The sequence below is a fragment of the Sciurus carolinensis genome, chromosome 9, assembly GCF_902686445.1.
Source record: "Sciurus carolinensis chromosome 9, mSciCar1.2, whole genome shotgun sequence".
Taxonomy (NCBI): Eukaryota; Metazoa; Chordata; class Mammalia; order Rodentia; family Sciuridae; genus Sciurus; species Sciurus carolinensis.
In genome coordinates, this window is record NC_062221.1 from 135,068,534 (window position 1) to 135,095,614 (window position 27,081).

The 27,081-nt window shown below is 54.0% G+C and overlaps 1 pseudogene; it reads right to left on the minus strand.

The window, feature by feature from the left end:
- Positions 1-264: 264 nt before the first annotated feature.
- On the minus strand, positions 265-26,997 carry LOC124993764 (spindle and kinetochore-associated protein 3-like; annotated as a pseudogene).
- Between the last annotated feature and the right edge of the window lie 84 nt (positions 26,998-27,081).

Consider the following 27,081-nt stretch of genomic DNA (forward strand, 5'->3'; position numbering starts at 1 on the left):
AGAGTGGAGGACTCGACGGCTTAGCCTGGGTCGGGAACAAGGTGGGTTTTGTGTCCCCTGCTGATAGAAGGGGAAAAGAAGAAAAGACAAAAAGAGATCAGTTCTAAAACAAGCCACTGTGGTCCAGCAGCAAGGTTTGTACTCCAAGCGTAAAGGGGACCCCGTCCCAGACCCCGCCCTCCTGGGAGAGGCGGTCACTTACTTCTCAGTGTTGGGCTTTCCGCGGGTGCCACTGTCTGAGTACTTAGGGAATGCTGGACCCATTCAGGACAGCGCGGCTCTCCCCATTCCCTCACGCACGACAACCATCCCGGAGCCAGCGTCCAGCCGTGCGGCCTCCTGAAGATGCATGGAAGGCGCTAGCTCGCAGACGAACTGCTTGAGTGGTGGGGTGCCTCCGTGGGGTGTGGTGGACCCTAAGAGACAACCGTGATGTGGCGGTGTGTCCACAGAGTTGGGATTTGCCTTTTTCCCTCAGCTAAGGTACATGTATAACATGGGCAAAGGGAACCCCAGCAGGGCCTCAGAAGACCATTTTTAGGATTAATTGGGGCCCACGGGGCACTGGGTTCCCTTCTGTCCCCCTTCTGGTAGGCATTTCTGCCAGTGGTGACGCTGGAGTCAGAACTGACGCATCTGACCTGTGCTGAGGCATTCTGTGTACCCAGCAGTCTAGGCGGGTGGCGTCTGTTCTTATCAATGTCAGCTGGGTGCTTGGTGGGGCCACTGAAATCTGCAAGACACATGGCATACAGCATGCGGAGAACACTTACGGGAGACCCGGGTGCTGGGGTTTCATCAGGACAGTGGGGATCCAGCTCACTGAGGCTCAGCACCTTTGTTCTGGACGTCCCCCCACGATCTTATCTCATCTCAGAGAATATCCTGTACCCGTCCTGCGTGTTACCAAGAAATAAACTTTTATGAACTTATGATGAAAGCACTCAGATTACAAAAACACACAGTAGTAGACAGATTTTTCGTGACTCTCTTAAGGCATCTGGGAACATGAGGTCTCAAGGTCAATGAGAAAACTACAATCCTCATACTGACCCACGTTTTTATGAAATTAATAAATAAGGGAACAGGGAGGCCGATAGGAGACCAAAGTGTATAATGGTGGTTCCTCCATCCCAATGGTGGTGGGGGAAGGAAGAGGCAGCGTCCTCGACCCCCCAGGCTAGCCACACCATCTGGATACTCGAGCAGACGCCCCGTCCCAGCGGCTTCGGAGGAGTGTGCTGGACTGCCCAACGGCTGGTCCTCCTGGAGGAAGGGGAGTGGGACACAGCGTGGGCTCCGCAGCTTCCCCTCCCGTCTGGGGTGCCCTGGAAGTGCAGAGGCTGCGCTGTCCTTGGCTTCCCAACCAGATGCCCGGGCTTCCCGTTCCCCATAGGCTCCCAGAAGACCTGGCTGGCTCCTGGCTGGCTCCGGGCTGCTCTGCCTTGGCTTTGCTTTTAGGTCTATGTTTTCCCACAGAGCCTGACTCCCCGCCACAAATCTCCCTTCTTCTTCCGCAGGGACCCTCACCGGTCTTCCTCTACGGGGTTTCCCCTGCCCGATCCTGACACCTTTGAGTCGTAGCCCGCCTATGGACCACCAGTCCCTCTGCTATCTGATCAGCAGCCCTGCTTTGCCTCGGAAAAGAAGTTCATCACCTGGTTATTAGAACTCCAGCCAGGAACGGGAGGGTGCAGGGTCTAGACCAAGGTCCAGAGGCAATGAGCCCCAGGCAAGGACAGTGACGTGAAGTCATCAACAGTCCCTTCTGCTCCAGCACTCCCTGAGGGGAGCCTGGAGGATCCAAAGAGTCACCAAGGGCTCTCCTTACCTAGGCATGGCAGCTCAAGGGCGTCACCCTGGAGAAGGAGGCTTATCGGACATTTCCAATGTTGGGGTTTTCGCCTGTGTCTCAACCCCGGCAGCTCTACAAGCAGCCCCATCTTGTGCTCAGGTCTTTGATCTTCTCCACCAAAAAGTTTGAAGTCTGGTAGCTTCCAGGGGAGTGCTCACCTTGTCTGTAACAGCCACATTGGCCATGAATCACTGTCCAGGGAGCCACATTTCAGCTTGGTGAGCGTGGGACAGATCTTTCTATGTGGTATTCCATCCATTGCACTTGGGTCACTGCTGGACCTAATAGGTGCTCATATTGATGGGATGTGATCATTTTGACTTGAAGGGAATTTACTGAGCTTTTGCCTCCACCAAACAGACACCCATTGATCGACATCCCTTCTGCTCCAACCTAGGGCTGTAGAGGATCTGCTTGCAGGGCCTCGATGCCGCCTGAGCAAGCAAGGAAGATGGCCCTCCTCCAGCCCCTGATGTCCTTTCCACGGTGTGCACTCACGTCCTCCAGTGCTTCGGATCTAAGACCCTTTTCTAATCATCACCGAACAGACCAGCAGCTAGAGAATTCCACATTCTGGTATGTGAACCTGCTTCCACCAGATCATCAAGGATGGAGGTGTGCTCATCCGCAGCTCTCTCCCTGATCTGCTCCCCACTTTCAGATGGGTGAACCTCGGAATCTCCAAGAGCAGATGTTGCCCCAGGAGAAAACCTCAGCAACCTGTTACCAGGTTGGGTCTCCAGAGAAATGACCAATCATCAGCCAACTCAGTCTCTCACCTGATCTGACAACAGGGTTGGGTCTCCTCTGTGGTCTTACTTCCCCAACTGGAGTCTACATTTCCAAGTAGGATCAGGAATTTATGGGATAATTTTGACTTGAAGGGAATTTACTGAGCTTTTGCCTCCACCAAACACAGACACCCATTGATCGGCATCCCTTCTGCTCCAACCTAGAAGCTCCTGACCCCACAAGGAGGCAACATCCTCTTCCTAAAGACCGTCGTGATGTGGAAGCGTGACTTTGGACTGGAGATTCTGTGAAGCACAGTGTGCCTTCGGCGTCACCTGAAGAGCCATGTCACTCACGTATTTGCAATCGCAGTTCAAGTGCCCTAGCCTGGCACTTCCGGACCTCATGGGCGCCCTGAGGCATTGCGTAGAGAGGAGGGAGGCAGGATTGTGGGAATGGCAGGCACACAGAAAGCCCGCAGAGCTGGCCTCTTTAGTTGCGTGGTCTCTGTCACTGAGCTACCAAACTGTCTTCTCGTTCCATCTTCCCTATTTTATAAGAATCACATGGCCCCTTGCTTAAGGAAGTCGAACACAACAGGTTCGCCCACAGTGGACTTGGGTGACAAACACCACTCCCCATCCATGGAAACCGCCCCACAGTGAGTGTCAGCTCTGGGACCCGGTTGTTTCTGCTGACTTGGCCACGACTCGCTCTCCAAAGAAGGCTTCCTCTGTTATCGAGTCGAGCAGAGCCAGGAAAAAGTAAGCGAATCAAGTGTTCACTGGGTCATCGAGGGTTGATGAAATGTTGGCCTTTGTGTGGCTTTAGGTGAGGCCTCACGCCACAACCCCGCCAGCCCCAGGCCCCAGGGAGAGCCGAGGAGCAGGTGATGTTCTTGGATAAACCCAGTTCCATTTTCATCCCTGTGTTTGTTCGCTGATCCCAGATGCTAGACTCAGGCAGGACAGTGTCCATGCCACCTGTCCCAGGTTGCCTTGGTCAAGTGGTGTCTACTGGTTCCAGTCACACAGCAGGAGGCCGAGTCCTAGTGCCAGGAGAGATTAGTTGCCCACTAAGACAAGAGTGAGAAGGAAGGACAGAAAAGAGCGGTCCTGAGTCAAGGGGGCTGCCTGCTGCCAAGCTGATGTGAGTGCGTTTCTACTTGTGGAAAATGAAGTCAAATCAACCTCAGGTCCAGTTGAAATCATCCTGAGACTGTCGGAAAACCATAGCCTGTGGCGTGGATTTACAGACACCCTCTCAACCTGGAGCGCAGGAGAGCGGAGACTTGGCGGGTTACAATCAGAGCCAACTTAGAGCTTCACTCAACTGAACTAGAGCCCATTTTTCCAAAGAGGCAAAACGAAAAACATGAATAGCAATAATTATGTTGACGACGATGGTGATGCATTAAACAAACATGGCTGAGCTGTCTGCTTTCCTTTCTGCCTCCCTCGGCTTCTTTGGAGCAACATGGCCCAAACTGGACTCTTGCCCTTCTGGCTCAGGGAGGAAAGCAAATGATCCTAAGTTTTACAGCATGAGTAATCAGCCAGACCATGAACGGACTCCAGAGAGTTTGCACAATGAAGCTATCACTCCGAAGGATGGTCCCCTGACTGACCCCCGTCTCCTGAAAACCAGGAGTGGGAGCAGACCTGAGGGTTGGGGACCCACCCTCCCTCCTGCTGCACTGAGTCAGTCATGGTCTGGAGCATGACCTCTCCCCGCCCTCACGCTCAGGAGCAGGGTGCCATCTGCCGCGCCTGCCTCTGTCCCAGACACCAAACACATGGAGAAGCCCACAGAGAACAGTGCAGAACAGAAGCAAGCCGCGTGTGTGGGACGGTCTGCTGCCAGGATACAGGTCATACAAGCACTCGATTGCACAGAAACTTTACTTATAGAAATAGAAACAAGGGGTGGAATGGGAAAAGGGCGGTGTTTCTTGTACCTGTGCTCTTTCTTTGACTGTAATCACTTGGACCCACAATCGCCCTAGGGTCAGGTGTCACAGCCATGAATCACACATACTCAGACACACAAACACCCCCTCCTGCATCTGGTCCCATAATAAACATTCAGAAAATTCTTTCCATTGATTGAATTAGCAGGAGACGGAGTTGGAGAAAAGGCAGAACCAGAAACCAACATGGTGGGCGTGACTCCTGCCCAGTTACCCACCTCCACTTAGGGCAGGGGGACCCAGGTCCTAGGAGGGTATTCAAGTCTTCAGGGCAGGCTTAGGTGCAGAGAGATGCCCGATCAAGGCAGCCCAGAGACAGTGGCAGATGGAGGAGGGCGTGTGAAGGCCAGCAGATGGCCATGTCGGCCTAGCCAAACCCTGCCAGGCCACGTTGGCCCCGGAGTCCCGCCAGGGACGGCGGAGGCTCTCAGCTCCATGTATCAGCTCAGCCTCCCTCTGCTCCTCAAGCTCCCCTTCACCTCCCCTCCACTGGGGTCAGGTTCAAGGATGCTAATAAACATCTTATTCTCTAAAACCCATCTCAGAGTCTGCTTCGGGGGAAATCTAACTCGTGACAACTAGGAAATGCAGCGGATGGAAATCCCCGTGACAGAGCAGGATGTGGAGGACCAGGGACAGACCACTTGCTTTCTCTCGTGCCATTACTGCCTTTCCCTGTCTGGATGTCTGCTGCGGTCGACAGTGGGGCACAGGACAAGGACATGGGGGCCATGTTCCCGGGGTCTTCTGCTCACCTCGGTCTGTCGCCACAGTGTGTGGCCTTGGGTGAGTTCCTGTCTCAGGGCCTTTGTTTGCCAGTTGACAAGAGAGGCAAATAATGGCTCCAGGGCCAGTGAGGACCTGTCCAGGTCTTGAGGCGAATGTCCACAGGGACCAGCAACTCCAAGGCTAGTGTCACCGTTTCAATGTGAGGCATCCCCGAAACCCCTGTGTTGATGCAGGGGTGTTCAGAGGAGAAGTGACCTGGAGGCCAGCTGTAACCTAACCAGACCGTCCCAGTTTGAATGGATGGCTGGGTGGTAACTGTAGACAGGTGGGGTGGGAGTGGGGAGGTGGGTCCCTGGGGTGTGCCCTGGAAGGGAGCTGCTTCCCTGAGGGCCCGTCCCCTTTCTCTCCCTGCTTCCTGGCCACCATGAAAGGAGGCACTTTCCTCATCAAGCTTCTACCATGATGCTCTGCCTCATCTCGGGTCCAGAGCAGTGGAGTCAACCAACTGTGGACTGAATCTCTGAAACCACGAGCCAATATAAACTTCTCTTCCTCTAAGTTGTTCTCGTCAGGTATTTTGGTCACAGTGATGCAAAGCTGACTAGCGTAGCTAGGGACCATTTTCCTCCCCTCCAGCCAAGACTCGGACAGCCACTTGGTAATGGACGGGCAGCAGCTCCACCCTCCTCCTCACTTTCCCAGGCTGACTGAGGCAGAGCAGGGAAGTCGGCTGCCCCAGGTGGAGGAGGGGGACGTTGTCTCCTGGAACCCTCACCACAGATGGCACTGAGTTCCTGCTGCGGGTCCTCCTGGGGTTCACTGAGTTCCTGCTGTGGGTCCTCCTGGGGTTCACTGAGTACCTGCTGCGGGTCAGGCACCACGCCAGGCCTGCTCTCCTGGGGTTCATGTGGAAGTGATGGACAAGAACTAAACAATCCCCCAGACAAATGGAAACCTCCCACAGGGCGACAGGTGGCCAAGTACGAGGAGCCACAGGAAGCCTTACTGAAGAAGTGGCACTGGACTGAGATTTAAATGACCAGAAGACGTCTGTCCAAAAAGAAGGGAGAGGAGAGAGTCCTAGATGAGAAAAATGCAAGATTCAAGAAGTCCTGCCAGGAGCGGGCAGTGAGCATAAGGCCTGGAGCCCCAGGGTGAAGCCCGAGAAGCTGGGGAGCAGGGGCGGGCGGGGCTGCAGACCGGCCAGGGCCCCGCTGGACACTTCCCGCAGGCTGGTTAACAACCGTTACCTTCATCCTGAATAAAGACAGCTTGTTCATATCACCATTTGTATGTTAAGGGAAGCTGTGGAAAGAAGGCCTTAAACAGAGCAGTGAGACCACCATCCTGGCCACAGGGGAAAGTGGAAGGAAGGCAGAAATGGCAATATTAATATCCGTTTCCATTGATTGATCGGTTGATTGATTGATCGTGTGCCTGGCACAACTCGGAGTGTGTAAATGAAGCATAAACACCTAAAAACACAGGTAATATGTGATCCCTATTTAAAAGACCATGAACCTTAACACAGAGAGAACAAGCAAACAAGATTCTGGCCAAGCTATCGGGATGCAAAGCCCCACGCTGAGCGATGTCACGGTGTTGTGCCCTGGGTAGACCAGATGGGCAGCTTTCCCTTTAATCCAAGTGTGGGCGCAGTAACGTGCCTGGAAAGGTGTGGATGCGTTTGAAGTACGTCAGATGTTAAAAGGCAGAATTCAAATTCGGGGCTGGGGAGATGGCTCAGTTGGTAGTGTGCTTGCCTTGCAAGCACAAGGCCCTGGGTTTGATCCCCGGTACCGCAAAAAAAAAAGAAAGGCAGAATTCGGTTGTAGATGGTCTTAGGGGCCTGGGGAGGAGGGGTTCCCTAAATTTGCTCTGTGAAAACAGGGGTGCAGGCAATGAAAAAAGACATTCATTTGAAGAGAGTCTCAGAAATGTGAGGACTTTTTTCCTAACTCACACGATGGCTGCAGAAGTGCCCCCTGTGCTGGGTCCTCCTCTTTCCTCAAAGGTGGTTCCCAGAGGAACACGGCAGCGCTCCTGTGGTCCCTGAGCTGGGGAGTGTGCAGGCGGCAGTGAGAGGCAGGGACCCTCACTGAGACAGAGGCGCTGGAAGAGAATCAGGCTGCATGTGTCAGGACTGGGGCAGGAGGCAGCGACCCCTGCGCCTGAGTCCACTGAGGCCCCAGCCCCCTGCGGTGCCCGAGTGGCACATTTAGTAATGTGGGATTCTTGTCAGGAGACACGGTTTTCTCCTCCCTCAAGGTTCAGGCTCTTTCTGCCTGGGTATGACCCATCCGGCGTGCTGTTTGTTATAAGCCAGCCAGCGTGCCCACAGGGAAAGGAGCTCCTGTCTCCCTGACGACTCCTTCTGGAGCTAAGAGGGTCCTCATCCCTCCTCAGCCCAGGAAATCAGCACCAAAGCTCCAGGTGACGCGTTAAAGCACCTGCTGCACAGTGAGGAGACAGTGGAGAGTGAGGGGTTAAAAGCGGAGCTCTCCTGGCCGGACCCAGGCCCAGCACGTGTGAGTTGTGAGATGGTGTCCTTGCACACCCCGCTGGTCTTCCTGAGCCTCCGTCCTCTCCGAGAAGACACAGTGGGATAACACAGACAAGCCACAGCCCAGGGCCTGCGCACCACGCAGTGGCAGCAATGGGTCCCCAGTGGGGTCTTGGTTGGTGACTGCTCTCAGGTCCCTGGGATGACGGGAGTGCCTCTGGTCACCTCTCATCAGCTCTGCTGATCCTGGGGCCTCTCTTGTAAGGCCAGTGGCCATGACCACAAGGACACTTCTGAAACGCTGCCCTAGGCAGGGTGGCTCATCCTCTCAAAGACGCCACATCAAAGTCTGCCGTGAGCTTCCTTGCAGGTAAAGGAGGCCCTCTCTCTGGAGTTTGCTCAGAACAGGAGTTTAAGAGATGAGGGAAGGAATTTCTTCAAAGAGAGTCTTAGGAACCTAGAGGCCATGTTGTTTCACGGGCGATGGACGGAGCAATGCCCTCTGGGTCGGGTCCTCTTCCCTGAAAGTCAACTCCCAAGGGACAAATAGCATCACTGTAGCCATTCCTGGGGAAGCTTTTCCCAGGAAAGAGTTGAAGGTACACTACATCTGTCCAGGAGTCCATCTTTCTCAGAAGGTAGTGGGTTCGCGTGTCATGGCCCCTTAGGGATAATGGCAAAGCAGGAGAGTGTGTCACACCTGGTGTTGCTGTCCGGGACCCTGGGGACAGCTCACCTGGAGGGTAGGAAGGGAAATGGGGTGGGGAAGTCCCTAAGGTCTTGACTGCACCCGCTGGCTTGCAGGAAGGAGGGATTCCTGGGTCCAGTCGGCCTCTCTCTACAAAGCCCTGGGAAGCGCCCATGCCTGGTTTGGACAGGACTCCAGGGAGAAGGAGACCCCACAGACCGGCCACCCCCTTTCTCTGAGGCCCCAGGCACCAGCGGCCCATGGGAATAAGCACAGTGCCTTTGCTAAGTCGCCTCAAGTTTCCGGCAACATACAGAAACAAGTTTCTCAGTAACCGTCACCCCCTACACCTAGAAGGAAGGAAAACCGTCACGTGTGACCAGTTGGAAAAAACAATCATTTTCTTCACAGAAGAGAGAGGGGGTGAGATTGTTCGCGAGATTTTGTGTGTTGGGGAAAGAGGAGCCAGCAAAGCGAGGGCCTGCACCTGACCCCAGCTACCCTTTGTCTGCAAACCCGCAAGTTGGGGCTCCGTCAGACACGCCTGCGTCCCCGTTTCCTGGAATCTCCTGAAAGAAATGGCAGGCCCGCCAAGATATCTGACTGAGGTTTGTTAAGAAAACACATTCTCAGTGTGGGTTGCTTTCTGAGGGGAGGGCCGGAGAGATGTGGTTTAAGGGAGAAGATTGTTCTCGGACAGTCATGGAAATAATGACTCCCTGACTGCGCCACGTGTTCCTGGCGGCGGCAGCAGGAAGCAGAGTGGAGCAGGGCTCAGACCACCTGGCACACGTGGGCAGGCAGGGCAGCGCTAGGGTCTGGGCCCGGAACATCTCTGCCAGCAGTTCTGGGGATTCCACAGTCTAAGCCCATTGACCCCAAGGGGAGGGCAGGAGGTCTGACCTCACCCTGAAATGAGAGAGTCCGCTCCATCTGATGCGGTGCCCACAGTCCCAGGAGAAGGACAGGTCCCGGGTCTCTGGCGTCCCCCGCAGGGAACCTCAACAGATTTCTCTCCATGCTCTTTTCATAAGATCTGCCTACAACATGGCAGCTGACGTCTGCGCTGTTGGGCTTGACCTTGAAGATGGTTTTAGAGTCAGAGTTCTCACAGTTCACAGGCAGGAATGGTGTGCATACCTCTGCGTGAGCCAGGGAGTAACAACAATCCTAGATGCAGACCTGACAGGTGTTTGGCCACCAGACAGACGGCTCTGCCATGTGGTCACCCCTTACCGTGCATCAGTCCATTACCTTCTATTCAGGGAACAACAAACTGAGGGCCTATTATGTATGTTTTCATGGTTTGATTAAACACTCTAAGATTCTATCTAAATACCTTTGCCAGTCAGAGGAAGAGCCTAAATCCCTGGAGATTACGAAGCTCAAGGGTCAGGATGGGCCATTCAGGCAAGAATTCCTTCACTCCCTCGGTCCATCAACGGGTACTGTGAACCCGCAGAGTGCTTGGTACTGGGTGGAACTCTGGACACGAGATGAGGAAGGGCCCAGCCCCGCGTGCAAAGAGCTTCCCAGCCAGGGGGCAACGTGCATAACACTGAGGACGTCAGAGGAAGTCTCCAGAGAGGAAGAATATCTGCATTGACCCTGGAGTGGGAAAGACTGGCAGGGATCAACAGAGGGCCAAGAGCTCTACGCGGATGATTTTCCCAAGGTGAGCACACCGAGGGAGCTGGGAGTGAGGGCTGGCTACAACGCTGCTGGACGGGAGGCCAAGAGAGGAGTCGTGGGTGATCACAGGCCAAAGGAGTGGACGGCAAGCCAAAGTTCTCCGGAAGGAATCATTTGAATTTTTTTTGTAGTAGTGCTAGCTGAGAACCACATAAAACATGTGAGTGGACTGGGGCAAAAACACAAGCCGTCTGGTGAGAAGGGTCAGCCTGCCGCCAGCGTGGAGGAGCATCAGAGATGCATGGGACACAGGGAGAAGAGGCAGGAGGTGGACCTGGCCAAAGTCCAGGGGGCACTGGTGTGTGCTGGAGCGGGCACCGTAGGGGGACAGGAAAGAAGGAGGGTGTGAGGAGGGAGGGGTTCTGGACTGCCCAGGGTCAGATGATCTCCCTGAGCTGGCTCCAGCTCCCGGAGAAGGGAGAGGGGATCTCCAAGCCTTGTACAGCAGCACCTCCCAAGAGCCACCGAGACCTCACAGGGCAGAGAGCTCAACCCTCCGGGGAAGAGAAGCCTTCAGCGCTGGACACGACCTTGGTGGTGATGGTTCTCCAACTCTAGGGTGGGCCAGAGTCACCTGGTCAGCCCAGGCCTCACCCAGCACAATTTAGATGCAGTCCCAAGTGGCCTCTGGCTGCCCAGCACTGCAAAACCCCAATCTCACAACTGGAGTGTCTCAGCGCTCTCTCAGATTAGAGGAATCTGAAGCTCAGCGAAGCCAGTTGGGGTTCAGCCTGCAGGGTACATGCCAGACACCCCACCTCCCCACTGCTTGGTTGGGATATGGTGCAAGTGTGTCCCCAAGGGTTCAGGTGTCAGGAGCTTGGTTCTTAATGTGGCCGATTTGGGAGACGGTGTGGAACCTCTGAAAGGTGGGGATAGGAAGTATTCGGGCCACTGAGGGCCCTGCCCTTGGCAGCGACTGATGTAGATCTGTGGGGACTGGTAGTCTTCCTAAGAGCAGTGTTATAGAAGATCAAGCCCAGCCCTGCCCTGGTCTGTTTTTGGCTCTCTGCCTCACCATGTGACCTCTCTCCCTTGCAACACGCTCCTGCCAGGATGCCCTCAGCCACCTTGTGATGTAGCCAAGAGGGTAGTACCTGAGCGCCTGCTATGCAACTTGGACTTTCAACCTCCAAAATTATGATTTAAATAAACATCTTTTCTTTATGACATACCCAGTCTCAGGTATTTTGTCATAGTAATGGAAAACAGACTAATATATCCATCATTTAGTAAGAGAATGCCCAAAAATGAGGCCCCTGGTGTGCATCTCTCCCTTTTCATTTGCTTTAGTCGACTGCCCCATCTTGATGAGAACCTATAGAGTTCAAAGGATCCCCAAGAAACATGATGCAAAGCTGCAGGTTTCACAGAAGCAGGTCTGAGGTGGTCCAGGGCCCAGTTGTCCCCGTGAGAACCAGGCCTCAGCAGGAAGTCATCGACTCCTGTGGAGACCCTCATGGGAGCCAGGGGCAGCTCCAGCAACACGCAGAACTGGGTTCTTCCCCCAGTGCCTCGCTGCCCAGACTGCTGTGGGTGAAGTGTCTGCAGTCAGTTGGAAATGAGGAATCTCAGGACCACCCAGACCATGCCCCAGAGTCTGTGTTTTAACAAAACCATGAAGTGATTTATTTGCGTACCCATTAGAATCTGAGAAGTGATGGCCTCCACAGTCCAGCGGGCTGTAACCAGTCTTCCCACCCTACACCAGGGTGAGGAGAGAAGGGAGAAGTGGAAGGAAGGAAGGGAAGACAAAGGACCCAGGATGCGCTCTGCCTCTTCTCCCTTTCTTCACATCTGCGCTCTTACAATGCAAAGCAGGCCCAGAGGCTGTGGGTCTAGGGCCTCGCCTCGGAAAGAGGCGCCTCCCACGCTGCAGAGGAGGGACCTGGAGCCCGGGCTTCCTGCGATCCTCCAGGGCGCTGGCAGGAGCGAGCCTGCAGCCCTGGAAGCCCGAGAGGCTCAGGTCGGTGCGCACCTTCAGGAGAACCGCAGACACCAGGAAGGCAACCTGCGCCCCGGCCTCTGGTGGCCGGGAGCACGCGGGCAGCGGGCCCCTGGCCCGACAGCCCTGCCAGCATCTGGGGACAGGCCGGCCACGCGCGGGGACCCAGCCCAGCTGGGGGACTGCGTGGCGAGCTCGCTTCCGCAGAGCCTCCGCCCCAGGCCTCCGCCCCAGGCATCCGCCTCTAGGCCAGCGCATCGAGGGTTAAAAACACAATAAGTTGCTGCTGGGCAGAGTCGCGGTCGGGAGGAGCAGCGGGCAGGCAGTACCGCCAGAGGTGTCACGGGGGATGAATTCTCTTCCGGCCTCTAGAGCCTGGAACCGGAGCTTCCAGACGGCGCGGTCGGCTCCACCGGGGGCGGGGGTGGTCTCCCTACGGCCGGGAGCTGCCGTCTCTGGACAAAAACCGGAGTCCATAGACCCCCGGAGCGGCGGGACGGCGGTCGGCAGGTCCAGGGACACCGCGCCACCTCTTGGAGGAGAGCGGTGTGGACTCCACCTGCGGGAGCCGCCTCCGCCAGGTCCCTGCGGTTAGCGGGATCAGAACCCGCGGGTCACGTTCCGAGTTCTTCCTTTCCTTCCTTTCTCTTTTCTTCCTTCCTTCCTTCCTTTCTTTTTTTTTTAGAGGAGCGGACGACCAAACCCAGGGCCGCTGGCGTGCTGGTGAGCCCTGGGCGCGGAGCTACATCCAAGCCTGTGTCATTATTCTTTTTAAGGCTCCTGCCACCTTCCTCCCCCTCCTCACGCAGACCATCCCTCCCATCCCTCCCCTCGTGCTTCATCGGGTCTGGCCAGTCTGTCCAAGGTCAGTCCTGGTTTCTGGAAGTGGGACAGACCAACCTCCAAAGAAGGAGCTTGCGAAGTGCACCTGCCTTCTCGCATCCCGCCAAGGCAGCGTGGCCAAGCGGTCAGGGCCCCAGCTCTAGAGTGAGGCTCCCCTGCACTCCTCCTTCAGGCCACTGTGACCTTGGACAAGTGCCTGAGCCTCTCCTGCCTCCCTTTCCTCATCTGCAGCAGGAGGCTGGCTGTAGCAGCCAGCGGAAAGGTGGTGTCCCTACAGCAGCCCAGAGGCACAGAAGCTCAGGGTTCGCACTGCTGGTGGCCGGTGGCTCTTTTCTCCCAACCACTTCCCAGGCTGGACTGTGATCTCACGCAGCTCCCTGGGGCTTGCCCCAGGTGGTGCTTCTGGCGTGTGCAGCAAAAACAGCCCAGGTTCGGAACACACCCAGGAAGGAGCACCGTTAACCCAAAACCCTGCGATTCTGAGGCAGGGATCTGGGGCCTAAGATTCAAATCCGGGCCCTCAGCGCCAGCTCCAGGGACCCAGCCTGGGCAGGGCCAGCCCCACCCACCCGGACCCCCACCTGCTCCTCAGGAATGCTCAGCTGGTGCCCTTCTCTATCTCCTTTAATAAATGGTTTTTGAGTGAACACATGACAGACCGCCTGCGTATAAACCAAGACAGGGCCCCTGTCAGGGCCCCTGACAATCTGATCATCTCTCCTGCTTCCTCCATGAAGAGCTCCCGAGCATACGTTTTGCCTGTTGAATCTGAGCCGTCTTGATGAACTCTACCTGCAAGGAGATGAAGACACAGACACATGGAAGCAGGCTGTTGGTGAGAGTGCAGGTATTTTGCTCCTGGATTTAGGATGCTTTGCTGAAAAGGACCCATGTCCCCCTGGTGCATTAACTACCAAGCGTAAGCAGCAGGTGGGCTCTCTGAGCTTGAGGACATCTGATTACAGGCGGAGACAGCAGATCAACCCTCCAGGGATTTCCTGGTGCTGAGCGGACAGACATCACCTCTTGGGAGGGACTCGCCGGCCTGCTGTGACAGCACAGAGAACACCCGTTTCTGTCCCGGAGCGTGAGGCAGCACTCAGCCCGGCCGGCTCTGCTCTGCTACCTCTGCACCTGACACCTCTGTCCTGTGACTCAGAACAGCACTGTCCACGTGCTCGGGGAGATCCAAACACACCATGAGGGGCCTAGCCTGGTTCCAGAAGGCAAGTCCAGTGCATCTGCAGGAGGGTCCAGGTTTCACTGCTGTGCCATCCCCACACCCCAGGCTGCAGTAGATCTGCCCATCACAGCTTCCCACACTGGTCTTGGGAGACATTCCCCACTTGGAAACCACCACCAAACTTCTCCCCATCAATGATTTGAATGGGCTGGGTGCGGTGGCACATGCCTGTAATCCCAGCAGCTTGGGAGGCTAAGGCAGGAGGATCGAGAGTTCAAAGCCAGCCTCAGCGATGACGAGGCCCTACGCAACTCAGCAAGATCTTGTCTTTAAACAAAATATTTAAAAGGGCTGGGGATGTGGCTCAGGGGATAAGCACCTCTGGGTTCAATCCCTGGTACAAAAAAAAAAACAATTTTTTTTTTTTAAGAATGTTTCCAGAGAATTGGAGCACTGAGATCGCAACCCAGAAAATAGACACACACACACACACACACACACACACACACACACACACACAGATAGAAAAAGGAGAAACGTGTGCCAATATATCCAACCCCAAGATCTCTTTCCAGAATTTGCCCAGGCTCCTGGGGGAACCTGCCCGTAGCACACTGGCTGCCAGAAACCTAGCTGGATTCCAGAGCAAGGGAATCCCTTCCACATCTTTTGCACCTTTTGGTTGAAGTCAAGTGCAGAATGAGGGAGAAACGGTAAAACTAGTGACACTGGGTGGTTATAGCTATTGAGGTTCTGTTCCTGGTTAAAAATTCTCCTTTTCTGCAAAAAAAGTCAAAGGGGGAAGGAGGGGGTGTGGGGGAAGGGGAGGGCCTCTGTAGTTGCGTGTAAATTCACTTTATAAATTTTGCATATCCATGTGAAGGGCGAGGTGTGTCACAGGAGACTTGGGGCAGGAGAGAGAATCCAGGGAACACTAAGGAGCCCCTCTGCCTCCTCCCAGGTCCTTGTAGGAAGGCAGGTAGAAATGTGTGTGTGTTGGGGGGGAGGCAGGGCCTCTGGGGCTGAAGGTGGTCATGAAGGTCGAGGTGGGGAATGTGTCCTTTAAGTTGGGCCCTACAGTATGGGCCCTGGAAGGCTGCGACTGGAGGGTAGCCTAAGGGATCCTCGGATACTCTCAGGACAGCTCCTTGGTCGCCCCAAATAGGGACATCTGTTTGTCCTAGGGATAGGGCTGGAGGCGGGAGCTGCCAATGCCGTGGGTCATCGCCACCAGCCCGGGAAGGACACAGACACCGGCGGACGCCCCGGAGCCCTGGTGCCAGGCTGCACTGCCAGGACACTGGGCCCCTGAGAGAGACCTGGAGAACAGCAGAGGCCGGTTCTGAAGGCCCCTAGCTCTTGGCCTGCGGTGGGTGGAAGCAGTCTCCAGTCTCAGCCGGGACCTTGGAACCTCCTTTCCCATCCTGCTGTCCTGTCCCAAGAGCTGTAGGAGGACTTCTGTAACCAGCCACCACTTAAACCGCCAGGGGAGTCTGTCCCCACTCCACGCAGGAAAGGCCCCTTGCCTGTGACTCTGCGTCCACATCGCATGAGACCAAATCGAGGGAAGCAGGAATAACACAAGGTGCTTTTTAAAACCCGAGGATACATTTTGATCAAGTTCATCACGATGTACGTTTAATCCTCTGACTAATGAACGGGGCGCAAGGGACTGAGGCCCCCTCTGCCCCAGCCTCCAGCTAGAACTGCGTGTAAACGCCCCTAAAACACAGCCGTGCTCTTCAGGGAGTTCCCTGAGATGCTGCCGCCCCTGGCTCGGACTGCTGGGCGCCCCGCGTCGGCAGCGGCCAGTGCGCGGAGCTGCAGCGCCACCTAGTGGAGACATCGGGTTCCTCCCAGCACCCGTGAGCTCCTGCAGGACACCCGCCGGTCTCTGGCCAGAATTCCTCCCAAGCCTGGGCCCTCCAGGCTCCGGGGTCACAGGGTCCCCTAGAAATGATACTAACAGGCTGCTTTCCAGAAAGAAAGGGGAGCAGCCCAAACTTCTCACCCTGAGCAACTGAAAGCAGTTTCAAAGGAATTAGAACTGAGACTGTACATCACAACACACACACACAACACACACAGACACACAACACACACACCACAACACACACACGACACGCATGCACACACACACACAACACAACACACCCACAAAACACACGCACATACACACCACAACACACACACATCACAAACACATACACACACAACACACACACATAACACAACACATACACATACACACACACCACAACATGCATGCACACATACACACGCACCACACACACAACATACACATACACACACACCACACACACCACACCACACACACACAAAATACACACAGACACACACAACACACAACACAACACACACACACGACATGCATGCACACATACACACAACACACCCACAAAACACACGCACATACACACCACAACACACACACATCACAAACACATACACACACAACACACACACATAACACAACACATACACACACACCACAACATGCATGCACACATACACACACACCACACACACAACATACACATACACACACACCACACACACCACAACACACACACACAATACACACAACACACACAACACAACACACACACGACACACATGCACACATACACACAACACAACACACACACAAAACACACGCACATACACACCACAACACACACACATCACAAACACATACACACACAACACACACACATCACAAACACATACACACACAACACACACACATAACACAACACATACACATACACACACACCACAACATGCATGCACACATACACACACACCACACACACAACATACACATACACACACACCACACACACCACAACACACACACACACACACATGCATGCGCAGCCAGGGTGTGGCTCCGGGAAAGAAGCCTTGCATGTGCCTGCAGGCTGGGCCCCCAGACCTGGCTCCAGCCTGCCCCAGCGGGGCAGCCTCCACGGGAGACATTGAGCCTCGGATCCCTCAAGGCCAATGCCTTATCGAGGTCCTGCCCCTGGCTCTGAAATGCGTCTCCTCCCCTGCCAGCCCCAGATAAGGCCAGCTCTTGGCAGTCCCAGGAGAGCGAACAATAGAACCACCCAGGACTCTTCCGGTGCCAGTTGGCTGGCCCACAGTCCGGCCTCTGCCTGCCTGGCCTCTGCCCGCCTGGCCTCATCAGGGACAAAAGGCCCTGGGTCGGTGGCGCTCCCCTCCTGCTTTTATGGGGTCTGCCGGCCCCCAGGCTTGTGAAGTCCTTCCTGGTGGGGGCTGGGGGAACATGGGGCTGGAGGTGCTGGCTGCCCCTTTCCCAGAGAGGAAAGAGAGACAGAGACATCTGCACTTCACTAGGGACAGACTTAGGGGGCTTAGAAAAGACCAAACAGACAAACAGCAAAGGTAAAGGCCAGGTGTCTGCAGATCCCACTACCTACAGAGAAGGAAACCAGCTCCTGCTGGGGGGAAGCCAGCCTCTTTCAGGCCTGGGTGTGAATCTCTTGCTTCTGAGCTCTGTGACCTTGGGCAGGCTCCTTAACCCCTCTGAGCTCTACCATGCTGGTCTGCAAAACAAAGATTCTAACAGAGTGTGGTGGAGACTTTGGATGCTCACCTGAGTAAATGTGGGTCTATCCTACCTGTTTATGCACCCAAAAGGCCTAGAATTGGACCCAGTCCCCTCAAAAAGTAACTCGGACCTTGATTAATTGGCACTGGATGAAGATGGGGTGGGAGAGCACATCATACCACAGCTAAACTGACCTTTAAAGAGAACCCTTTGTCCATTTAACCCACTGAAGTCCCTCACAGCCCCGCAGCCATGAGATGCACCCAGGAAGCTTTTTAAAAGGACCAGCTGAGGCTGACCTGGGCAGAATCAGAACACCCTGCGGCTGGGGTGATGCAGGTCTCAGGAGTTCCCAGGTGGCTTTAGAGGCATTGAGCACAGAAACCCGTGTTCGAAATGCCTTTTAAAGACTCCTTTAAACGTGAATGGGGAGATCTCTGGCTTCTGCTGATGTTCCTCCACCTGCCTGTCCGTGGTCACTCATTGCTGTGCCATTTGTATGGCTAATAACATAATAATAACCAACCAAAAAGCCCATCAACAGGAAACACGCCAAATAAAACACCACACATCCAGGCAACGGATGCCATCCAGCTCTGCACCGGCCTCCCCGCTGGGAGCATCACCCGGCCCGGGCAGCATCCCGTGCTGACCCAGTGGGGGTCAGCCAGCGTCCTAAGCCCTCCCCTGCCCAGTACAGTCTCTCTGCACCTTATTTAGAGATTAGCGTTCGTAATCAGTTTTCTGTTGCTGACATCACAATACCACAGACTGGTACGTAAAAATTAAAGAAAAGAATAAAAATTTCTTAATAAAGAACAGGCTTATTTGGGCTCGAGGTTCTGGTCCAAGGTTCTGGTTCAGGTCTGGTGATGAACTTCTTGCTGGTGGAGTCCTGAGACAGCACAGGGCCTCACACGGCAGGAGACCTAACCAACTGGCTTTTAGAGCTGACCACTCTGATGACTCATCAACCCGTTAATCCACGTGCGAGGACGGAGCGCGGGTCACCTCTTGCAGCCCCACCTGGGTCCACTCAGTGTCTCCTATGGGGACTCAATTCGTGCCTGAGTTTCAGAGGGTGTTGAAACTCGCAGTTCCAGTGCTGGGGTCCTGGGGCCAGCCCCAGAGCCACGCCTGCGCTCCCTGTACCCAGGGCCCTCCTGGAGACCTTCGCTGGCTGGGCCCCACAAGCTACTCCCGGCTGTTCTCTGCCCCAGGGCTCCAGGGCACTGCACTGGGACATGAGTCCAGGGGACAAGGGAGGCTGGCACCAGGGTGAAGGAAAAGCCGAGATCTGCAGCATCCAAAATCCCTGGGCACAGGAGGGTGGAGACCACGCAGGCATGAGCTGCAGGCCCCGCTCCGGGCATCCGGCTGTGACCAGGCCGGTCCCCACCCTGGAGAACGCTCCTTCTGGTGAGGACACACAGGTAGCCGTGGACAGGTGTGATGGGAAAGCAGCGACGGCAGGTCGGGGCGGGCTGCGGTTTCCGGCAGGGTGGGCCCTCGGGTGAGAGCGCTTGAGCGGGGCGGGGGGCGGAGGGGCCTTGACGTGCCAGGCAGGAGGCACACAGGGCGAAGGTCCTGCGGCGGGACGGGGTCTGCGCACCTGAACCGTGAGAAGCTCAGGAACGGCAGGCGAGCTCTCGGAGGCAGGCCGGTTCTGCAGGGTCTCCACCTCACTCCGCGTGGCCCAAGCACCGCGGAGGATGTGGGCAGAGCAGGGGTGTCTCGGAGAGGTCAGTCTAGCTGCTGTGCTGGGGACAGAATCGCAGCGAGGAGGGAGTAGAAGCGGGTAAGTTAGGAGAGATGGGGCTGTTCCTGAAGGTCACTGAACTTTGCATCCTTCGCCTTTGCCACAGGCCTCGTGTGCGTCCGTAGACCACATACACTCCCCCGCCCACTGCTCTTCGCCACGGGACTTGCTTGGGTCAAGCGACGTGTGCAGAGGCTGCATCTGAGCAGACCTTTGAGGCCATTGCCCAATTGCCTCTTGCTCTTTTCCCTCTTCCACAAGAATGGACATTGTAACAAGGGGCTCTCCTTCCGCCCGGGGCCTAGAATTAAAGAATATGTGAGCGGAATGAGAGCAAGCGAACACAGCCACCCGTCTGGGGCACGCGTGAGGAGAAGCCGTTGCCTGGCCTCTGAGGCAGGGAGGATGTTTGTTAATGCAGCAAAACTGATACCGAGCGAGGGCGGACCACAGGGCTGTTGGTGGATGTGCTGAGACCCAGCTGACCCGCACATTGTCTGAAAGGCAGAGCCACTAGATTTGGTTGTGAGGATGGCAGAAGCCTGACTTTATTTTGGGAATGCTCAGTTTGAGATGCTCACAGATGTCCAAGTAGACAGTCTGTAGAGGACATCAGCCACAGGTACCCCGGGTCCTCTGCTCACTCACAACCTCAGTACAGCAGTGTGTAAATCGAGGGACTGTATGGGGTTCACAGTGGGAGGGCCAGAAAGAGAAGACTGGGCCAGGCCTCCAGAATGTCCAGGATGGAGATGGGCCCCGAGGGATGAGCGGTGAGGGGTGTGCGGCAGGGCACGCAGGGAGAGGGAACCTGTGCAGGCGGGCAGGGTGCGGGAACAGGTGCCCTCCCCAGGTGGGCAGGAAAGGCTCCCGGCCTGCCTGGGCTCATGCCCAGCATGGTGGCCTCCCTGATCCAGCAGCCTGCCCTTCCCATCAGGCAGACCCTCAGCCACCATGTGCTTGGAAGCAACTTTCTGAAGTCACTCTTCGTGACCAGTTCCCGTGAACTCCAAGACTCGAGTCCCACCTGGACGAGCACACTGCCTCCACTCCAGCTCAGTCCCTTGTCACCTACCCCCACTTCTGACCACAGGGAGTGTCATCTCTCCCAATCACAACTCCCTGTGGCCTGCCTTTGCCGCTCGTTGCCATCTTGTCACCAGAGGTTCCACCTTATTGTGAAAGGCATGAAATTTGTCCATGAAATTGCTGTCTCTCTGTCAACCTTCCCTGCCCCCAAGTTCAGGATTACCCCCTGATGTTCTGGCCACAACATCCATCAGCAAATCCTGCCTCAGCACGCCACGAAGTCAGTCAGCCTGCCGACCACCAGCACCAGGGTCACGCTGCGGCCGGCTTCTCCTCCCACCAGATCCTTCTCTGCCAAGCCTCTGAAACAGGAAGGCAGTCCTTCGCCCCCTCGCCTTCCACATCCCTGCCTGGTAACTCCCTGGGGCTGCTTTCAGCCACGTCTAGAGCCATCACTTTGGATAGCTCAGGCCGATGGCTAACCTTGAATGAACACGACAGCCTATCAGACTGATAAAAGCACACATGCAAAAATGTTTTCTATGCAATTTAGAGAATATCTGACCCCCTTAAGGATCTCTACCCTGTGAGTCAGAATACGGAAATAATCTGAATGTTCCTGGTCCCCGAGCACCAGCATAATATTGTCATGAAGCAGGCCCAGGGAAAACTACCACACGGGAGAAGGGGCTTTCTCCAGACCAGGTGACAGTTCTTCGTTCGTGGTCACTATTTCCTCCTTCCCCTCTGCACCACCAATCCTCCCCAGCCACCAATGGTTAGAGTGTGGCTGCATCAAAACCCAACTCGAGGAAACTCAGGCCTGACCAAGTCACGTGCACCCATCTCCGGCCACGATGGGGCTCTGGGATGAGCATGTGCCTGGAGCCAGGGAGTGAGGTTTAGTTCCAGTACTCCTCTTGGAGCCACTGGGAAGGAGATGTGCTTTTTCCGTGGGAGTGGCTGAGAGGCCATGGTGTACACCAGCGATCCCCAGCCAGTGCGGGGTTTGCCCCCCTAGGATATTTGGGAGCATCCGAAGACATGTGGGTTGTCGCGTCTAGGAGTGTGCTACGGGCATGGGTCAGATTTGCTGGAATACAGATGACAACCTAGGAATGCTTAGGCTACTGCCACTCCAAACACAGAATTATTTGGCCTCAAATCTCTCAATAATGCTGAGGGCGAGACCCTCCCCAGGAACTGAGTTCCAGCAACATCTTGATGCTGAACTGGCTGAGCCCACCTAAACCCGAGGCCAACAGAGAGGAAACAGCTGAGTGAGGGCGAGAGGCCAGGCAGCCAAGGCATCCTCAGAGGCCCAGGGAGCACTCCTAATGCAGAGGCCTCCACTGGGAAGCACCTTGGGCTTGAGGACTGGAAAGCAGAGGAGAGAGGAGAGAGCTGTGCCCTGAAGATGGAGAGGCTGGCAGGACGCACTGGGCAGAGCCTTGCAATCTGAGGAGGCGTTTACTCTGACAGAAGCTTCCGGAATCAAAAAGTCCCTGGCAGCTCCCTTGTGGGAAGGAACTGGAAACTGACAACATAACATCCTCAATTTGTGTCCAGTACAGTCCATGGTGTGTGAAAAATAAAAACACACATGGTATTTGCACGCCTTAAAGGAAGCGGCTGCAGCCATGGTTATGGGGTCTCTGCAACCTCTTTGCCAAGCTCCGAGTCCGGACCCCTCCAGGATTGCTATGTAGGTACCTGTGCCGGAAAGAGCGTTTCTGGTCTCCAAAGACAGAGCAGGCAGCTTCTGCAGCCACGTGGCATTTCATCTCCGGTGGGAAGGCAGGGTGCACACCTGTTACGAAGGACCTCCAGCTTCTATCCCGTGTTTGTCCCAGTCTCTGAATCTCTGGGTCCTGGGAGGAGCCCTTCTGTGCAGACCTGGCCCTGCAGAGAGGTGCTCAACTGGAGGCCAGTGGAGGCCGAGGTGGGGCCCGGGCTCCCAGCACAATCCGTGCCGGACTCAAGGCTGCGTCATCCCACAGGCTGGCACCTTGCCGTGAGCCATCTGTCCAGAGCAGGTGACTTTCCCAATGTGCACCAAGCACTCTGTGCTGGTGGCAGCCCTGCTGGCAGAAGGCGAGAGCCCCATCTCTTCTCGTAGGGATGGAGCCCTGAGAGCACTCTTCTGCCGCCTTGCCCCTCGGGCAGCCACTGACTATGATCAGGTTAGTGGGGAGTGGGTGCAGTCCATGGCGGGCCTTCCCTGGGAGGCACCTGTCCTGTGTCTTTGTCTTCCTTCCATGACCTCTGCCTCTCAGTTGATCAGCCAAGGATGTGTCCAAGCACAGGTCCTGCCAGGAAGCACTGACTGGAGAAAGTCACCAGGTCAGGAGCAAAGCGGGCGTGTGGGTTCCCTGTTGGGCACGTGCTTCTGTGCCTGTGCTGGCAGGGCCTGGCATCCAGCTGCAGGAGGAGGAGCCTGCCCTGAAAGGGGCTTCCAACTTGCCTCTCCTGGAAGGACTGGGTTGGGATCCAATAGCAGTCAGCCGTGACAGGACTTGTCTCCAGCACAACTCCAGCACCTCAGACTCACGGTGGGGGACCCTGTCTCTTCCCTGGCCACCTGGTGCTGAAGCCAGCCTTGTGGGTGAGGTTCCTACAACATGGAGATGGGACCTGGTTTGCTGCCTTCAACACTTAGCTATTGCTTTTTGGCACAGCTTTGCAGAGACTACCGGGTGGGAAATCAGTCTTGGGACAGACTTGTAGTTGGGTGGCTTGCGTTTACCCAAGCACCAACGTCAGTGTTGCCTGAAGGTATTTTTGTAGACATGCCTCGTAGCTCTGATGAGTTCATTTTCAGGATAGGAGATTTTTTAACCTGGGTGGGTCGGTCTCATTCAATTAGTTGAAAGACATCAAGAGCCAAACTGAAGAAAAGCTATTGCCGTGGATGGCAATGCAGCCTCCGCTGACTGCCCACCTGCTGCCCACGGACCCGGCTTGCAGCCGTCTACTCCACTCAACCGCAGACACCAAGTCCTTGGAGCGGGTGGCTGCTATGTGCTCCACAGGCAAGGGAAGGGTTGAAGGGCTTCTTGTCTTCTGATGCAATAAATGTCTAAGGCCAAGCAGCAGCAAGTGGTAGGAGTCAGTGAACATCTATGGGCCTGAGAGACCCTGCCACAAAACCCAGAATTTCAGGATCCTACCTAGTCTCCTGCAGCATCCCTGAAACATCTGGGAGAAAGTATTTCTTTAAGGTGTTTGACTTCAGAAAAATCTTGAGAGTCAACACATACTTCACCAATGCAACCGGAGAAGAGCCAGCAAAAGATATTCCAGAGACAGGAGGACCTTGAAGACCTCAGCTCAGTCAAGGCTCAAGCAGCTGAGCCATTGCTGCATCTAAAGCAATATAGGAGGTTAGGCAGGGTGCACGGGTAGGGGTCCAGAGAAAGCTAAGCGAATTAGTCCCATGTACCTATTGATTACCATGTAGCAAATTCCCCCAAAACTCAGTGGCTAAAAGTGACAAACATTTATTATCTCATGATTTCCATGGACCAGGAATTCAGAAAGCGGCTCTGCGAGGTAACCATGGCTCAGGGCCCTCATGGGGTTTCAGTTAAGGTATAGCCAAGGTTGAGGTCATCTGAAGGCTGACCAGGACAGGTCTTCACAGGAGGCTTGTTCTGCACACCAGTGGCTTCTCCAGAGGGCTGATGGACGGTCCTCAAGCAATGGTCAGCTTATCTGAGATGACTGGTCCAAGGAGGTGGTCACTCTGCCTTTGGCGACTCACACACTGTCAGGCCTGCTACATGCCATCCAGGGAGAAGGTCCCAGGCCCAGCCCGCTCTAAGAGAAAGGTGGGGCACTAAGCTCTGGCTCTTGAAAGGCAGAAAATCATCAGGCACCCGTGTGAGAGACGGAATCCCGCACAGGCACTCCTCAACAATGGCTAGCCAACAGAGGACATTTAGCAGAGGAAGCAAGACTTTCTGGGGAATACCTAGCCCATTGTGCTGAACTTGAACTTTCACCCGTGCAGGAGGAAAGGGCGCTTCCTCTGGAAGAGCAGCCCCGGGCAGCACAGTCACAGGGCTGCCATCAGGGCTCCAGCAGGGCTCCTGGTGGGCCACCTGGGGCTTAGCCTGGGCTTTCTTCAGTGTTTTTCAAGACGCTTCAAGAACATTTGCATTGGAAGGAAGCTCGTCTACATGGAAGTGTGTTTAAAACGAACGTAGAGCAAATAAAGCATCAAACAGGGAGAGAACTTGCCAGGTCCTTGAAAGATCTGGAATCTAAATGTCCTTCTTTTTGGTTTTGGATTTTTGGTTTTTCTTGTTTCGCTTTGGTTTAGGTGCTGGGGATGGAACCCAGGGCCTTGTGCTGCCAGGCAAATGTTCCACCTCCGAGCTACACTTCCTTGATCCCGTCTCTTATCCCGCTGAGAAGTGGCCATTATCCTGGCTTTGGAATCATAATTCCCTGCTTTTCTTTTCTTTTTTTTTTTTTAAGCTATCAAACAATGTTGTTTATTATTAGTGCAGACAAGTTGCATTTAGTACTATGAAAATATAACTTTAGTGTATTATTTTTTACAGACTGCATTTTGTTTCATTATACACAAATGGGGTACATCATTTCATTTCTAAGGCTGTGCACGATGTAGATTCACACTATTTGTGTAATCATATATGTACATAGGGTAATGTTGTTCTAATCCTAAGTTCCTCCATCTTCTCTCACCCCTCCCCCTCCCCCATTATATATCATCATACACTTATCAATTCTCTGCTTTTCTTTTCTTTTCTTTTTTTTTTGAATATTATGCAGACTTTATTACAGAAAGGTGTCGTAATGATATCTGGACCCCATAAAACTATTGGGAGGAGTCAGTGAAGTGCTACATAGAGGACAGGATAGCCCAGAGAGCAATAAACGTTAGCTTTTTATTTTTTAAGTGCAAAGGAAGCTTTATAGTCAATGAATGTGCAGTACTTTGGATTGCCCAGAAAATGCACAATACACAGAAACTAAATCATGTCGTTTTACTTGTTGACTGACTGGCTTTGCAGTTGTTTCTGCTCCAAAGTTAGACCTTGCTGTTTTTAAAAAGGAAAGATGAGAATTAACCATGTGAGTCCAGCTCTGCATCCATCTCATTTTGTTCAGTTTCTAAAATGGATAGATCCTCTAGAGTTTTCCCACCAGTTTTCTTTGTTGCCGGCATCTTGGATATTTTCTCTTTCGTATTTGAGGAGACCGCTCCTGGGCGGCACCGCTTTCACTGCTACTGGAGTAGCTAGGTTTGAGTTATATGTTGACAAAATCTGGAGAATCTCTTTCGGAATCGCAGCTACTTCTGGGGGTGTAGGTGTTCTAAGCAGATTCTCATAAGAAGAAATTGTAGGAGAAGAGAGATCCACAAAATTCTCAGAGCACTCATCTGAACTTAAAACTAGTGGAGTGTAATCTTTAACTTCCACATCACTTGATGAACTGTCTATTTTTGATAAGGGATAATTTGTGGACACCACAGCTGTGTGGTTCTTTGTGGAAGGAATTTTCAAACCAGGAGGGCAGAATGCAGGTGCCAACGGGGAACTGGTGCACGCGACATCACTTTTGTCCAGCTGCTGGATTATGGGGTCAGGAGTGACAGAAAAATCATTGGTCATGGGTTCTTTTTCTATGGTCTTCTCACTTTTAATATTCTTCATGTTTTTAAGTCTCATTGCATAATCTTCATTTAAACACATAGATACCAAAATGTTCTAACTTAGGAGTTATACACTCAAATCATCCATGTTCAGAGCACGTTTTGGAGTTTTTAGTATTTTAACTAGTGACTGACTGGTAGGTGGAGTTTGAATTTCAGGCTCTTCCTTATGGTTGTTTACTGCCTGTGGAGGGTTCAGTAAAACTTGGGGTATCATAAATCACTCAAGTCCAAACTCTGAAAGTTGTGGACTACATGGAAGCTTCTCAGAAACAGAGCTGCTTGGAATTAGAAGGATCAGACATGTCAGCCTTCACATCAGGCTTTTCAAAATTTTCACACTTAGCCGTCTCTTGGGTAGAGTCGGTAAGTTCTTGCTCACATTCTGAATTTTCTTTGACACGTGGATTATATCCATACTTCTGGAAAAACTCTTTTATTTTTATGATATCCACTGAATTATTTTTCATCAGTATTTTTGTTGCTTTATGAAATCAATGTTTTCTTGACTTTCCAATCTTGCTTTTTCAAGAAGAATGTTAACATCATCCTTTAAAGTCTGGACTTCTGAATGAAGATCATGTAAAATTCTCATTGGATAATCATCAAAGTCCAAAAGAACAAAAAATGCGTTCACATAAACTCTTGCACATGAAGGTTTATAGCAGCATTATTACTATAGCCGCTTTCCTCTTCATCCAGCGCTCGCTGCAGCACGGCCGTCGCGCAGTCTAGCGTGCTGGCCAGAGTCCGCAACTTGCCATGGAAACTCTGGATCAGGTCCATGGATGAGGGCAGATGAGCAAGAATCCAGGCAACAGCAGACACACCAACGCTCAAGATCCACACCAAGCTGCCACTAGTTTGAAT